Below are 15,089 nucleotides of genomic sequence, written 5' to 3'. Positions count from 1 at the left end.
ATATATATATATATATATATCATTACCACCACAAATTAATCATTCGTTCAGTTTAATAAATACATTTTTTGCGAACGAACGCAAAAGCATTCAAATAAGTTTTTTCCTATAATCTAATTATTTTTTCATTATCATGCCCCTTTAAGAGGTCTGTACATATTTTTTTTAAAAAAGCTTGCTGCTTACAAAAATTTCTTTTTGCCCAATAGCACTACTTTTTCTTCTAGTGGACATAGAGGCTTTATAAGTTTTGCTGAAATTATATCTCTGCATTGTGTGTGTGTGTCTGTCTGTGTATGTGCACAAAAAAGATGTAACATTAGAAGATGGAGATGAAAGGTGCAGATCTTAGCAGAGCTCAAGGTCTGTGGTTGCATTGATCCGAGTATTGATGCAGTGTATCCTCAGTCCAGCTTTGAGCTACAGACAATCGGTCTATTGTTAGTGATGGAAACAGAATGTTAAGTACTGTATGTGTGTGTGTTCAATGTAATATAAGTTCATGTAGGCTATGAGACCATGCAGACAAAAGAGCTCAGTTCCAGAACGGAGTTTACTTCCTTCAACACAATCTCATGGCAATTTGTAACTATTTTACGTTTTGGCAAATTGGTGGCTAATTCGTATAAATTTGTACAATCTCATTAATGTTTTCATATGATCTGCTTATGCCCCAGTAATGGTTATATTTGGGATGGACTTTCATTCATTCTTTTTTTTCTGAAAAAACATGCATTTTCATACGATTCACATTGTATTAATTCATACAAAATCGTCACCTCATAAAATTCCCATGTTTTCCCATGAGATCGGCTTGGAATCCTCCTTCAGTGGAGAAGAACTGTGCTGCAATACATAAATAAGCATAATATATGGTCAATTTTTGTAAAATAGTTTCAAATTAGTTTTCGCACTGAATCAAAATTCTGAGATTTTTTTGGTAGCTGCCTTCATGTCAGGAGCACACATACAGTATGATGACTACAGAGGCAGCAGGTATACCTGAACTCCTCTTTCTCTTTGTTCTCAGCGCATCTTATAAATCTCATTAGCAGTCTTTCAAGATCTCCAGTCCGTGGTCTGCATTCCACAACACTAGAAGAACACTGTTGGAAGTGCAGCTAAGGGCAAAGATCTGGAGGTTGGGTCACAGAGAAACTACATAGATTTTGTCAGTATAGTGACTGTTAGCTGCAGTGTTTATCAGACACACCTCAAACATCTGGCAAAGGACAGTTCAGTGTTCTACAGAATGAGAGATTCATGCAGTTGGCGTATTAGCTGAGTGAAATAAGGTCCTTACATGAAATATGGAGAATGAGACAGAGAATCCCAGGGGACTCTGGTCATTTCAGTTAGTGGTGTAAAACTAAAGTACATCGAGAAGTGGTGAGCACATGCAATTACTCAGAAACAGTGTTTAAATTTTAATAGAAGCTGTGTATGGACTTCTCTTTACTCAACGACAAAGTCTCCTGTTATTATTCAAAATAGGCACAAGTGCTAAAGATTGAGTGCATGTAGAAAATCACCATGTGGAACACAAATTATTTCTGTACATTAGCACTTGTCACATAATGATAAGCTATACAAATGGTTTGGACAGAGACAATAACCTGGAGGTAAAGAAATCAGATTTACAAGCACAGTAAACCTTCATTGTCAAAATAAACTCTTCTCATTGGCATGAGTTGTGGTGCATCTTACAATTGTCCTGTATGTGTTAGGTAAAGAAGAGAAAAAGCGTAATCAGACATGTAACATATTTTGGTTCTGACTGATAGCATAATACAGTACTGTAGATATCGCCTGCCGAGGAGCTCCCAGAGGACAAACACGGAAGGGAGTTTTCACACCTGTTTAGCACTAAAACCAGGTTTTTTCGCATTTCAATAAACCCAGACTCCACAGGGTGGCTCTAGGAAAAATAGGACAGTCTTCTAAATTTGGCAGCTGCTTTGAAACTGTAGCGTGCCAAGCTACAAGCTACTCATCATAATTTAAAGCAGCAAACTGTGTTGAAGCTATTTGAGGAGACAATTTCTTTTAAGTATATAACTATATGATAATTTAAAATGTAATTAAAAATTTGATTACAACCTCTGTTTTATGACACAAATTCAAAACAATGAGGGTTTTTGAATGAGCAAACAATAGTAATTACTTTGATAAAGAATGAATGAATGAATGAATGAACAAATTAATGAATGAATGCATACATAAATAGTCTTATTTATATGATTGAGCTGATGAACAGCAGAATTTTTGGAGTTTGAGGAGAACCCAGGTGCAGTTTATTAAAATAATCCAAAGTCCCGTCCGAATGTGCCATCTCAGTAATCATTACGGACAATGTCAGTAAAGATTACGGCGACTTTTACCTTCTGTAAAAAGGTCCGGAAAAATTACCTCAGGTAATACTAATCCCGTTCGAATAGACCCGCTGTAAATATGTACGGTAGAATTCCGTCATTTCCTGTTTAAAATTAGTTTTCCGCGTGTTTTTCAAGCATGGAAGCCCTTGAAGAAACATTCAGTTGTGTTATAGGTGGTGGGACAAGTCTGTGGCAAACCTCAAGTATTTTCCACATACCATTCAGAGCAAAAAGAAGATCGAAAGCACTTGTCAGAGGCACAAAACTAATTTTAGCTTTAGCTAAGTGCCTATTACCATCAGAATCCAATCAGAATTTAATTGATAAATCGTTTGACTGGACCTAACTGTTATATATAGTTTATATATTTAGATTATATGTGTTTGCGCACATGGTATCAGGAAGCAACGTATACCCACATGACGATGGGGAGGTGACGGCGGTGTTACCCCTCCCACTTCTGCTAGTTTTACTGAAATGTCTTATCCCGTGCGAATTGGCCATTAATATTACAGACGTCCTGTGGTAAAATTACATTACTCCACTTCCCCATGTAAAACTAATCCCGTCCGAATAGGGCTCAACACTGACAGTTATAGCAAACTGACCTTTTTCCTACCTGCTTAGACTGGAGAGCACGTTCTGCCTGGCTGGAATTACATTTAGTGTTTCTGATAGACACCATCCAGAGAATCATCTGGTGTCTATCTGATCTCTGATTAAATTGATAATCTCTGCCCTCACATGCTTCTCTGCACTTACTCCAGGGGAGTGTCTTGGAAGCACCTTCATGTTACATTCATTGTAGTTGGAAAGCCAACGTGGGGGAGGATGAAATAATGCTTTCTGTGTATTGCTAGAAGAAAGGCTTTTTCTTTTCTTTTTTTTCTTTTTACTATCAAACTACATATAAAGACCACGAATAAAATGAAATTCAAAATCAGAATCATTAAGGTTTATTGTCCATGTGTGCACAAACACACACGGAAATGTGGTTTCCAAGAGCTCCGTGTTCATACATACACAGATTTATTATGCATTATACTGTTCATAGGTTTGGGTCAGTAATATTTTTTTTATTACTATTAAATAAATTAATACTTTTATTCTGCAAGGATGCATTCAAGTAATTAAAAGTGACAGTAAAGACATTTATAATGTCAAAAGATTTTTATTTCAAATAAATGAAAGAATCCTAATATAAATGTATCATGAAAATATTAAGCAAAACAACTGTTTACAACATTGATAATAATAGGAGATGTTTCTTGAGCATCGAATCAGCATATTAGAATTTCTGAAGGATCATGTGACACTGAAAACTGGAGTAATGGCTGCTAAAAAAAAATCCAGGGCCTATATTAATATAGAAAACAGCTGTTATAATATAATATAAACAGCTGTGTAATAATTTTTCAAATATGACTATTTTTGATCAAATAAATTGTGCCTTGGTAAGCATGGCCTTCTTTCAAAACATAAACAAAACAAAACAAAACAAAAAAACTTACCAACCACAAACTTTTGAAAAGTAGTGTATAATTCAAGATAATAGAAATAAAAATCTAGTATTACAATAGACAACACAATAGTTTGAGTGTACAGCTTCATTGACCTGGGTCTGAAATAAGTACAGAAATTAGTAAGATAGCTAAACAAACTAGAAGTATTCTTAATTTTAGAAATAAAGGCTTCATATATTCATTTGAACTTCCATCTGCTCCAATTACTGCTGGAAACCCTCAGGCGACCATGTCTTCATCATTGTTTGAATCCATGTGCTCTGGATTTCTGCTTCATTTTTATTTACCCATTTATTTACTCAGTTTATTTGTTTGTTTATTTGTATCTACAGATCTACTGAATTTAAGAGATTTTGTAAGGCTTTATAATGTTGAAAAGTAGCAAGGCTGCATTTCTATTTCAGGTTTTTATCTGGCTTACAGTTAGATGAATGCAGTCTATACGGGAGACAACAAATTACTCATTTCATATGCAGAACCTGCACTGTAAAATAATCTGGTTTCATATGAATATAGATGAGAATAAAGACCACTGTGATTGTGCATGAAAATTATTGTTACAATTGACAGTTATGTTGACATGAAGCATGGTGGTTTCTTGTTTGTGTTTGCTAGAATTTTAATTTTGTTAAGCGACTATAATGACACAATGATTGTTCAGATGTGCCACCGCCTTCAAGCAATGGAAGCCATTTCACCCAAACTGCTGTTATCTTTACTACCAATTTTGTGGTTGACCACACATAGACACACATGAGCACACCCTGTTCATTATTTTGGTAAGGGTGTGCATGCTTAGTATCAGAGAGCAATGGGGGAGGAGAGGGTCTCTGACCGCTTCCAGTCTTGATCCAATTTAGCAGAAAAGTCAACCAATCAGTTGACAAAGCACAAGGTGCTTGTATCTCTAGAGAAATTCTCTAAGGAAATCAGTTACCAATGGTAGACTAGGTGTTTCTAGTTTTCAAAAAAAAAAAAAAAAAAAAAAAGAGAATGTTAGATGAGTTGCTTATTTCGCACCATTTCTCATTTGTATATTCCTTTGGATTAAAGAATCTTCTACATAATTAAATGTAAGTGCAACTTTTAATTTCACTCAAGAAAAAAAGGAATCAGATGAAACAGGATGGACAAAGCCTTTTCAGTCAATCACAATGACAGTATTCCTAGAAGGACCCACCAGAAAATCAATACAAAACATCCACAACAACACAATTCATTTATGAATGGTGATGCATGACACAAAAGCTAATGAATACTTGGGGATTATCCTCACATCCTGACTCACTGACAACAGTGAGTATCCAAACATGCTCTGAGAATGTGCTTCCATTGTTGTTGCTGTTTTTTCTTCTTCCCATGACCATGAAATAGAATACAATGCAATACATTTCTTCTAATAATTTGTATGAAAGCGTAAAAATCACATCCCTGGAATCAGTCAGTCGTAACACTCTCTGAGTGAGGTATTATTTTGGCTGGCTGATGTCAATGGATTTTTAATTTAGATAAATAGCAGCTGTCACAGTAATACTCATACAGACTGAAATTGTGTGGGACAGGGTGGCAACACATTCCTGTACACATTAACTCATTACTCACTGACTATAAAAAACTAACTAGCACCTTAATAAGGAAAGACACATTAGGTAGTCCAGCACACTTCAGGCTGATGGCCAGTCTATGCCCGTCAGCTAAACAACACAAGTTCAATCAGTATCTCACAAAGTATGCAACACAACAGTGACAGTGGGCAACATTCAGAGGAGGTGAACCACTAGAAAACAAAGGAGCCAAATTGTGTCCAGCCTCCTCGCATTAGCAAAGCAAGACAACACAGTGAACACCATGCTGACAGGACAGGTCACACCGATCCAGCAGTTTAGCTGTGGATTCACGTTAAGGGAAGCAGACGAGGGGTGGGGGAGCGGGTTGTTTGTCCCACAGCAATGACATCCCAATGAGAGTGAAGCCTACAGGGGGTGACAACAAAACTGCAGCCATACTCTCCTCATACTAACTGGACGCATTTCACAGACTTGTTAGGCGTAATGAGATGGAAGATATGCTCTATATGGTTGCATATAGTTATTGTGAAACAAGTTGATAAAAGCAGCTGATTATTTGAAATGAAAAATCACCAGATGTATAAGGCAATCCTACAAAATATTATTCATTCATTCCCTATTTAAAGACATATTAATGCTTAACAAAGAAGTCCTTCTTTCAAAATTTTAATTCAATTATACACATATGCATGACTGTTCAAAAGTTTGGGGTCAATAAGACTTTTTTTATTTACAGAAATTTATACTTTTATTTGCAATGACTGATTTAATTGAGCAAAAGTGACAGTAATGTTACGAAAGATTTCTATTTCAAATAAATGTTGTTCTTTTGAACTTTCTATTCATTAAAGAATTCTGAAAAAGTACATCACAGTTTCCACAAAACTATCAAGCAGCACAACTATTTTCAACATTGATAATAACAAGAAATGCACCAAATTAACATATTAGAATGATTTCTGAAGGATCATGTGACACTGGAAACTAAGGAGTAACAGCTGCTGAAAATTCAGCTTTGTCATTACAGGAATTTCAGAATAGGGCTATATTAAAATAGAAAACAGTTATTTTAAATTGTAATAATATTTCACAATATATTTTTGATGAAATAAATGCTGCCTTGGAAAGCATAAGAGAAAAAATCTTACCAACTTTTAAAAAGTAGTATACATATAGTACAGTACATAATTAAACACATGCCATATAAATATAAGTCTATAATTAATAATATATACCTATATAATATTAATCATTGTATTTTGGTTATTCATATTAAGTACAGTAAAGTATAGATGCTGATGCTGGTGTGTGGTGCCAGTCAAAAAGCAGAGCGCAACCAATAATAATAAATGTGTGCAGCACATGAAAGCAATTTTATAATTCTGCTGTAATCTGTGTAAGTGAACAAAACAAAACCATTAAATATATTATCAATAAGCAACTGACATTTTTCAGATACAATCTATGTGGATGAATGTCGCGTGTGAATTTGAGCATAGGGTGTCTGCTGGCATTTATTCTTGCCTGGGACTGAATGTGAAGTGAACCATGTGTGAATTGTAAGTGCTTTTGATTCAGTCAGAGCTGTCACAGTGGAAAGGTGAAGCTATAACTCTTCTTTTATAATGACTGAACTGTGAGCTGGTGTTTTCAGTTAATTATCTTAGCCATCCTGTTTCTTTCTATCATTGATATGCTCCGTCAATCTGTCTCTTTCATTCTTTCTATCTCTTCAAATATCTCTTGTCTTCCCCTTCATCTCCCAATCCTTCATGTGGCCATGTGAAGACTTTGAAGTACTGCCCTGTCCTTCTCTCGACTTATCTGTCATTCTGACCCTTTCTTTTATCATTTTTATCTTTTTTTAACCAGTTAAAGTTTTTCAAAGGTCATTTTCTGATGCTATGATATTAGCCATTGGGCTCATCCTTGATGAGAGTTTGAACCAAAGCAATGTTGTCAGCAATAAATACAACATTCTCACACACAGTCAAGTCTATTTTGTGAAAAATATATGAACTTACGATAAAAACAGTAGCTGTCATATTCAAAAATTCACTGTAAAAAATACAGTGACAGTTTCAGGTACTACGGCATATTTGTGCCTGTATATTTACAACTTATAACCATATATTTAATTAAAAATTTATATTTTTAATAATATACATATTGTTTATAACAAAACTGAGAAGAAACTAAGCAATTTAAATAAAATATAATTATATGTGATCATGCAAGGACTTCTGAGAATGTCCTTTTACAACCCGAATTCCGGAAAAGTTGGGACGTTTTTTAAATTTGAATAAAATGAAAACTAGAAGACTTTCAAATCACACGAGCCAATATGTTTAAACTGAGAAATTTTACAATTTTATGCACAAAATGAGCTCATTTAAAATTTGATGCCTGCTACAGGTCTCAAAAAAGTTGGCACGGGGGCAACAAATGGCTGAAAAAGCAATAAATTTTGAAAAGATTTAGCTGGGAGAACATCTAGCAACTAATTAAGTTAATTGATATCAGGTCTGTAACATGATTAGCTATAAAAGGGATGTAAGGCAGAGTCTCTCAGAAGTAAAGATGGGCAGAGGCTCTCCAATCTGTGAAAGAGTGCGTAAAAAGATTGTGGAATACTTTAAAAACAATGTTCCTCAATGTCAAATTGCAAAGGCTTTGCAAATCTCATCATCTACAGTGCATAACATCATCAAAAGATTCAGAGAAACTGGAGAAATCTCTGTGCGTAAGGGACAAGGCCGAAGACCTTTATTGGATGCCCGTGGTCTTCGGGCCCTCAGACAACACTGCATCACTCATCGGCATGATTGTGTCAATGACATTACTAAATGGGCCCAGGAATACTTCCAGAAACCACTGTCGGCAAAAACAATCCGCCGTGCCATCTGCAGATGCCAACTAAAGCTCTATCATACAAAAAGGATGCCATATGTGAACATGGTCCAGAAGCGCCATTGTGTCCTGTGGGCCAAGGCTCATTTAAAATTGACTGTTTCAAAATGGAAGAGTGTTCTATAGTCAGATGAGTCCAAATTGGACATTCTTGTTGGAAATCACGGACGTCGTGTCCTCCAGGCTAAAGAGGAGGGAGATCTTCCAGCGTGTTATCAGCGTTCAGTTCAAAAGCCAGCATCTCTGATGGTATGGGGGTGCATAAGTGCATACGGTATGGGCAGCTTACATGTTTTGGAAGGCACTATGAATGCTAAAAGGTATATAAAGGTTTTAGAGCAACATTAAATGAAAAATACGTCAAAGACAACCACGAACTCTTCAGCAGCTGGAAACCTATATCAGGTAAGAATGGGACCAAATTTCAACACCAAAACTCCAGAAACTCATAACCTCATTACCCAGACGTCTTTACACTGTTTTGAAAAGAAGAGGAGATGCTACACCATTGTAAACATGCCTCCGTCCCAACTATTTTGAGACCTGTAACAGGCATCAAATTTGAAATGAGCTCATTTTGTGCAAAAAATTGTAACATTTCTTAGTTTAAACATTTGTTATATCATCTATGTTCTATTGTGAATAAAATATTGGCTCATGTGATTTGAAAGTCTTTTAGTTTTCATTTTATTCAAATTTAAAAACGTCCCAACTTTTCCGGAATTTGGGTTGTACTGTTTTCACTGTAAATTATATGATTTTCATAGTTTTTACTTGGAAAAACAATGCGTTTAACAGTAATAATATATAAAATGTAATGTTAAACCATATACATTTTTTCACTGTATATGGTTAGGTAAATTACAATTACCAATTATCATATAGTGTAGCATTTTTACAGTATTTTTTTTCTGTAAAATATTACAAACATTGCAGTACAGTATATACAGTATAATTACTTTGTATAATAATTACATTAAACTTTAACTTGTTTTATCACTTTAGACTTAAACAAGTACAACAGAAGCCAGAATAGAGGCAGGTTATGTCTCTGTGTAAGAGAGAGTAGGCCCTAACTTTAACCAAATGTAATTTCTGTCACAGAATCAGTGCACTGAGATAGAATGCAATCTACAGATGTCGGTATTCTCTCTTCTGTATTCTCTAACATTCACGCCATCTACTCAATCCCCTTCGATCGGCTCCAACATGAGCATCCTCTGTGACTGCTTCGCTCTGTTGACCACCATTGATGCTTCATTGGCCTGTGGTTTCCATGGTAACTGTCTCAAGGCCTCTTTTGGTATTGGTGGGAGGGAATGGGAGAGTGTCAAGGACAATATATCCGGGATTGTAGGAAACCAGTAAGACATTTGGACCCAGAGGTGACTCCTCCTAGGGGGTGCAAGAGCAAATCCATGGCTTATGGCTTTCTCTGGTAGGGATGTTTCTGCCTAGACCAGGGTTTCAACGAAGAGAGGGAGAGAAAGAGAGAGAGAGAGAGAGAGAGAGAGAGAGAGAGAGAGAGATGTTGCTGGAAGCTTGGCTCTTTCTGCTGAGAAGGAGCTTGGTAATTGGAGGTTTGCACTTTACTTACTGCTCCTGGGAGCAAAGGTGGGATGTGCACTGTTGACTTCACAATTCTGCATAGTCAGGAAAGTCCACCAACAAGACACAATGCTCATAGCCAGAGGCTTTTACACAGATGCAGAAGTTTCTGTCAGCTTCACAAGCAACATCAGTGCTGGTTAAGTATGTGACAAACCAAGACAATATAAAAAAAAAAGCCAGCAAAATCACTTAAACACCACAAAAACACAGCCTATGGCCTACTAGCACATATGGTCTGCGTGTGAGGAAGTACCTTTCCATACCTGCAGGTAGCAGTAGTTCAAAAACAGAACTAGGACTGTGGCTATACAAACCCTAAACAAAGCAGCACTTACTTACTATTTTGAATATGAATCATGCTGATCAGTTTTGACTTTCTTCATTCCAGACAGCCATGCCATTAGAAAAATATTTGCTTGTTAGAATGCGCAGATAAAACGAAGTTGTAAAATTAGAGTCTTCTGTGTTTACCCTCTTGACTTTGTCATTTGCTTGCTTTCATCACTTTTTATCACAGTTTTTCTACTCATACAGTGGTTCGCTAAGATAAAAAGCCAATCAGGGTGATCTCTCTCACTGATGGCTCTGATGCCAACATTGGATATGATGACAACATTCCACATGCTAATTTGGTCTTGTTTTTTTTGTTTGTTTTTTTAAATATGTAAACATTCACACTTAAATTGTATGCCTAATACGATTAATGTTTCAGTAGTTCAGTAGTACTTTGTAAAGAAACATTACACGCCTATAGACTGAACACGTAATACACATGCACATTGACTTCTGTCACATTGGTTTGGGTCTTGTTTATGTTCATGTCTTTTATTCTGAAATTCTAAACATGAAACACGTGATTGTTGTCATGCGGTGAATCCGGCCAATCGGGGAACAGGTGTGTCTGGAGAAGCTGCACTGACTGACTCAGCCGACTGCTCACGAATCGCTCTTGTGGTACTTTGATGCCATACGTCACAGTCACATGGCGTCAGCGCTGTCTCGAGTCAGACAATATTTCTAACCAGCATGCACTGCTTTAAGTCAGCCGCCAATCGGTCTGTCCTCATGTCTTGTGCTTCCCAGTGTATGTGTCATGTTCTGGGGAGCGTTTCCTGAAAGCATTGTTAGTCAACTATGATCGTAACTCTATTGGTAATGACGGAACTTGTGACTATAGTTCGCTTTGGGAAATGCACCCCTGATTGGTTGTTCAGGTCATGTGTTTCAATTAATTTCAATTCAATTCAATTCAATTCAATTCAATTCAGTTCAATTCCACTTTATTGATCTAAGTTCTTCCAAAAATTGTCTCACATCCCACAGCGTTTATTGTCTCGCATTAATTCACATCAATACCAAGCGGCAACCTTCCGGTCTCTTTCTTGAATCCAACACGGAAGTGACTTAAACTGCAATTCATCGACTGGCCGCTAGAGACAGGCTCCAAAAGGGAGTCAATCCCAAAGACACCCCCAAGTTAAAATGGCCAAATTTACAGCAGAAAAAAAATATGTTTACAGCCTGGTACAAAAAGTGGTTTTGGTCTATATAGCTAATTTTGCCCTTTATGACAACTGTAAGGGGGGTGATTTTTTTTATAACTCATCCGTTTAAATTATATTAAGCCTCAAATTTCTTAAGGGCGTGGCCACTTGAGTGGCAGGTGGATTGCCGCTGCTGTCACTACTAGCCGTTTGTCTGCTGTCTGGGAGTGACGTGCGGTGACACGCTGCCAAGATGGCAACGGCCGGCTCCGTCCACTTTGGGCTTCAAAAATGCTCTTCAGAGAGCTATGGGTGACGGCATGGACACTACGTCCATTGTTTTATACAGTCTATGATCAATACACATCCACATCAAATAATAACACCATACTACAATAGTAACTACAATAGACACATCAATTGACTAAAATTGGTTCATGATCTTGAGGCCTACTTAGACCTCCAATTCTGTTTTATTAATTTTACTGACTGATGAACAAAAGATTGCCGTAATCTGTTCGTTTCTCAGTTCTGTTTTGTCATTGGTTCATTGTTTGATTATGCGCAGGTGTTCCTTGTTAGTCATTGCTCTCTCTGAATAAATAGTCTCATGTTTCTATTGTGTCTTGTCTAGCTTTGTTTCCTGTACTGCTGTTGGTGAGTTCTGTTCATGTTTAGCTCAAGATCCAGTTCAAGTCGTCATTGTTTACTTTGTATTTTGTTCATGTTGGGATCTAAATAAACTGCACATTGTTTCAGTTCAGCTCACCTTCAGTGGATTTGTGACAACATCACTGTTTTCACAATTTCATGTTTTTGTAGTTTACTTGGAGATAATAATGGTATCATTTTCAAAAACGTGCACGATGAAATTCATGTTCAAACGTTTGCGTTTTCAGGCCCACAAAACGCTGTTGTTGTGTATATGAATGGCCAAAAGTTTTCCATTTTTAGTTAAAAACGGTTACTTGTAAACACCCCCCTCTGAAACATTGCACTGGAATTCATGTTTGGCTTCTATAGAACAACTGGGGGGAAGGACTTGTCCCCCCAGTGTATATGGTGGTCACGACCCTAAACGACATGGTTTTAGACCTAAATGGAGTGAAAACAGACAACTGTGTGACAAAATCCAGTATATTAGTCCCAGATATGGAAAGATATCAAAGGTGGTCCTTCTGCTTGATTGCAGACTGTGATTTACTCTCTGCAGTTGGCTTTGGAATAAAGGTAAAGAGTAAAATCATCATCCTCTATGCTGCTCCAGCCAAATATAGAGAAACACTAAAGCCCCCTTAAGTCACTTCTGCTTTGCTCTAAACTGATCTAGTTTTGCTTAGTCTCAGAGCTTTGAAACAAAAACAACAGAACTCAAAGCCATAGAAAAATGAGAAAAAGGAAACTGGTGGAAAAAACTGGCAACAGAACGCTCCGAGGAATGTCAGTGTCAACAGTGGTGAGCAAAGCTGATCCGTGCTGAGCAAAGCAGCCTCAGAGTTGTGAATGTGTGTGTTTGTCTCACAAGATGATTTTGCGGTGCGGAGCAGCGAGTGTCAGTAATGCTGTAATTTTGCATCACATGCTTTTAATCCTAATCTTACTGCCTGACCTTTGGCCTATGTTCATCAGAAACACGAGGCGCTTCAGTAGCCAGAAAGACGCATATCTGTAGATACAATCTTGTCACATTGCTTAAAACACGACTTGGTCGAAGTGTCACAGATTACACTACATGAAGCCATGGTTCATGCTCAGTTCATTGCACTTGCATTATGTTAACCCCCACACACTGGATGTTACTTGTGTTTTATTTATTTTCGGTAACACTTTACAATAAGGTTTATTAGTTAAACATCAGTTAATGTATTAACTAACATGAACTAACCATAAGCAATACATTTGTTACTGTATTTACTAATCTTTGTTAACGTTAGTTAATGAAAATACAGTTGTTCATTGTTTGTTCATGTTAGTTCACAGTGCATTAACTAATGTTAACAAGATTTTAATAATGTATTAGTAATTAATAATGTATAACATGAACAAAGATTAATAAATGCTGTAGAAGTGCAGTTCAGTATTAGTTCATGTTAACTAATGTAGTTAACTAATGAACCTTATTGTAAAGTGTTACCTTATTTTCTATGTATTAGTTTATATGTCATTCATATTAATATTTTTAATATTAATTTGAATTAATTAAAAAAAAAAAATTTCTTATATATTTTTTAAAATATTTCTTATATTTTTTTTCACTCAAAATTTGAATGTTTATTTTAACACATTGCATGCTTACAAATGATTGATTTTTTTATTAATATTCATATCAGATGCTATTTCTGTTTTTTCATACTGCTGTATTCTACATTACAACTTCATTACAATTATACAGTCACAGATTATTGTTGATTTTCCTCATTAAATTCTGGACTTCTTCATATTTTGCAAAAACTGGCCTGTTGTGCACTACATTTCAGATCGCCAGTGTCCTCATTTCCATATGATAATTGATAATGATTGTGTCAAAGGGGTTTGCATGACTAATAAATTATCCTGGATAATTATCCCAGCAGAACTGACTGGGTATGCATAAACTGGACAGGAAAGAGTTCAGGGAGTGGGAGAAATATGAACATATATATAAACATATTACATTGAACAATAGGTCATTGTCATGTACTGTACTTTCAGTACATAAATTCAATAATATTCAAGTTAATTATTAAAAGGGGCATATTCTGCTTAACTCACAACCTTAGATGTAGTACAACAGTGTGGTGAGTCTTTAATTTAATTAAAGAATTAAATTCTTTAATTTTTAAAGAAAAATTAAAGTATTTAATTCAATTGTGATTTAATAATGTATGCATTATGCTTATGCAATAAACTGCAATCAAAAACAAGAAAGTTTTTAAAAGCAAAATGTTTAAAAGCATGGATGGATATTCGTCCACAGCTTCCTCCCAGGTGAGTATATCTCTCTCCTGATTAATTTAGGAAAAAAAAGATCAATGAAATGTCAAGTCCACAAATTCTTGAAAATATACAGTGTGTTTTCATTAAGCCAAACAGATCAATAGCGTGTCCTTCCCACAGCCTCTTCAAAATAAGATTCACTGGCAAGCATTTGTAGATTTCTTTAGTCCTAACCATTGCCTATCACTGCTTGCTGTATGTGAATTTCTCTTTGAGGAACAGAGGGGTGCAACTGCAAAAAAGCCAGCATACACACATAAAATCCAGTCACAATGAATAGTGCCTCTCAACACTGGGGTAATAATCAAGACATAAATTATCCCTTATCTGCAGCTGTCAATAGAACTTCCTTTTACTCCTTATCAGTATCAAGAGAAAGAATGCCTGACAAAATTATTGTCTTTCAGTCATTACTAAAAGGAAATATGGCAGCACAAATTTCCATTGTGTATCACAATACAGAGTTCTGTCTAGGGAGCTCAGCAGCATTACTTGTACACCAACTGTTAATGTTACATATTAGCCATGTATGATCATATGCAATAAGTCTTAGAGAAGTATATGACATGTATTTCAAAATGAAATGATGCTGAATGCTATTGTTATTGTTATGCAACATATTACTCTTATACTTTCTCTTTT

The 15,089-nt window shown here is 36.1% G+C and overlaps 1 protein-coding gene across 2 annotated transcripts in view; it reads left to right on the top strand.

The window, feature by feature from the left end:
• Positions 1–15,089, top strand: part of glra3 (glycine receptor, alpha 3) — a 67,653-nt gene that overhangs the window by 14,022 nt on the left and 38,542 nt on the right. The window lies entirely within an intron of this gene.

Source organism: Ctenopharyngodon idella, chromosome 1 (genome assembly GCF_019924925.1).
Source record: "Ctenopharyngodon idella isolate HZGC_01 chromosome 1, HZGC01, whole genome shotgun sequence".
NCBI lineage: Eukaryota > Metazoa > Chordata > Actinopteri > Cypriniformes > Xenocyprididae > Ctenopharyngodon > Ctenopharyngodon idella.
The sequence above is the reverse complement of the archived record's forward strand: the minus strand, read 5'-3'. Positions and strand labels throughout refer to the sequence as shown.